Source organism: Furipterus horrens, unplaced genomic scaffold, assembly GCF_987537825.1.
Source record: "Furipterus horrens unplaced genomic scaffold, mFurHor1.1.pri manual_scaffold_3, whole genome shotgun sequence".
Classification (NCBI taxonomy): domain Eukaryota; kingdom Metazoa; phylum Chordata; class Mammalia; order Chiroptera; family Furipteridae; genus Furipterus; species Furipterus horrens.
The window spans coordinates 59,686,062-59,688,635 of NW_028327173.1; the positions used below are offsets into that span (position 1 = coordinate 59,686,062).

General features: G+C 32.6%; 1 non-coding gene across 1 annotated transcript; it reads right to left on the minus strand.

The window, feature by feature from the left end:
• Nucleotides 1–1,021: 1,021 nt before the first annotated feature.
• On the minus strand, nt 1,022–1,128 carry LOC150015153 (U6 spliceosomal RNA). Its single transcript, XR_016510118.1, has one exon. It is a non-coding gene; the product is annotated as a U6 spliceosomal RNA (small nuclear RNA).
• Nucleotides 1,129–2,574: the final 1,446 nt, after the last annotated feature.

Genomic DNA, 2,574 nt, shown 5'->3' on the forward strand with positions numbered 1-2,574 from the left:
GTTTAATAAGAAGAAAGTAAATATTAAATAACTTATTATTCCCCTTTCTGTAAATTTCCAATCTATACCCCTATTTTAATCTCTCCAAGACCACAGCTCACTTTGGAATAAGTGATTCATTAATAATTAATAATTAGTGTTGCTGTTTAATTAATTATTAATATATTTTTTATCTTGGCATGTTTTATACAGTTCACACTGTACTAAAAACCTTTATTTATAATTCTTTTGTAGTTATTCTGTAGCTTTTTATATCTTCAGATATGGCTCTGTATTTTAATAATCTGAAGTTCTCTGTTGAAACTTGTGCCATAGGACTGTTAGTTGTACCATAATATCTATTCTTTCAGAATAATATCAATAGAAGGTGTAACCCTGGCTGGTGTGGCTCAGTGCATTGACCACCAGCTTGTGAAACAAAGCCTCGCTAGTTCTATTCCCAGTCAGGCACATGCTTGGGTTGTGGGCCAGGTCCCCAACTAGGGATGCACAAGAGGCAACCGCACATTGATGTTTCTCTCCCTCTCTCCTTCCCTTCCCCTCTCTCTAAAAATAAATAAATAAAACCTTTAAAAAATATCAGGTATAGTTTGACACATTGCACTAAGAAAAATAAATATATATATACATATTTCTCATCTTATTTTGTAGCTAGTGTAAGGGAGGAAAAAGTTTCCTTTTCCTTGAACCTCTTAGGGTCCCTGGCTATGTCTGAAAATTAAACTGACAAAGACAGATTAACAGGAGAAATTGTTGGAGCTGGATAAACCATTTTAGACTATATTGTGGAAGTCATATGTTGAGGATGGGCAAATAATATGATAGAAGAACTGCATCTGACACTATGGAAATCCATACTAGCCCTGAACCAGACCTGTGGGTAATCATTAGAGTTTATGATACTCTAATTTAGAGTTATCTACAACTCAAAACTGATGTTAATTCTACCTTACCAAAAATCTGATAAATATAATTATATATATATATATATATATATATGTGTACTTTTTTTTCTTTTTTAAAAAATATGGAACACTTCACGAATTTGCGTGTCATCCTTGTGCGGGGGCCATGCTAATCTTCTCTGTATCATTCCAATTTTAGTATATGTGCTGCTGAAGTGAGCACTGTACATATATTTTAAAATACATTCTACATATATCAGTTCTTTCTTATAAAACATAACATTTCAGTTGGATTTCATAACCATTTGTTGATGGCCATGTAACTATTTGGTGATGGCTTGCCTCAGCAAACGAAAAAACGTTAGCTCTGATATATACGGCACACAATACCTTCTTAACTGCATAATAACATTCTACCCTCAGCCCCAATTCTTCCAAAGTGCCTCTATTTGTTCCTCCACACACATTGTTCCAATAGATAGGGAATTCTCTGTGCCTATAACCCAATGACAGACACTGAATAGGAGAATTTTGTTTAGTATTTATTGTATATTCTTTAGTCTTGAGAGAGCTTTGCAATCATTGTTTACTTAATATACACAAAACCATATAAGTAAATATTATTATTTCACAACTGAATAAAGTGCAAGCTTCAGTGCCTTGCCTGAGGCCACATAGTAAGAAGAAGTAAGTAACAAAGTAGAGACTAGGATTTTAAGTTTTCTGACTCTCTGTGTTTTCAGTTTGCTCTATTCTATTAAAAAGTAACTACCTTCAGTTCTGGAGGAATTTTAATTTTTGTGGAAGTTGCAATTATTATTGAATATGAATTTTTCAATATATTTTAGGTTTTTGAATTATCAATGGGGATCTTCCTCTCTTTTATGCAAACAATATTGTATTCATGTGTAGTTTAATGTTTCCAATATTAACTGATACACATTACTATATATAATTAATAATGTTATAAAGTAGTTGGTGCTAAGACTAAATGACAAAGACATTTGATTCATTCTCTAGTTATATCATTTATACTGAGAAAAAATATTAAAATACTCTTTAACCAAACATAGACCTATTCAAAAGAAACAACAGACCAAAAATAGAGTTATGTGTGCTAAGCTCCAAGTCAGTAAACTAGACTTAATTCCTAACCTAATCACAGTCTCAACTTTTTCCAGGTCAACCTGCAATTTACCTGGTCAGCACCAGGAAGATAACCTGCCAATAGGTTCCTTCCCTTCCCTTTACGAAGGCAACCTTGCCTGAAACAATGCATTCTTCGATAATAATTTTATTTTTCTGCTCCCTTTTCAACTTTAAAAACATTTCCTTTTGACAGCTTTGCAGAGGTCCTTTCTATTTGCTGGGTCATATTCTGCCTGATTCATGAATCCTTTAATAAAGTCAATAACATCAAATTTTACTCAGTTCAATTTTTGTTATTTGACAGACCTAAGGTTTCAGGTATGACAAGTTAAGGGTTAAACGTTTGATTTCAGCAAGAGATATTTTAAACACAGAAAACATCTTTAATTCAAAGAGTGCTTTATATGACTATATATAAACACTAAACTTGTATTCCTTGAAATTTAATATTTTCTTTGTGTGGGAAGAAATAATTCAATTTGGCTCCAAGCTATAAAGGAGTGAATGTCACTGGAGGAAA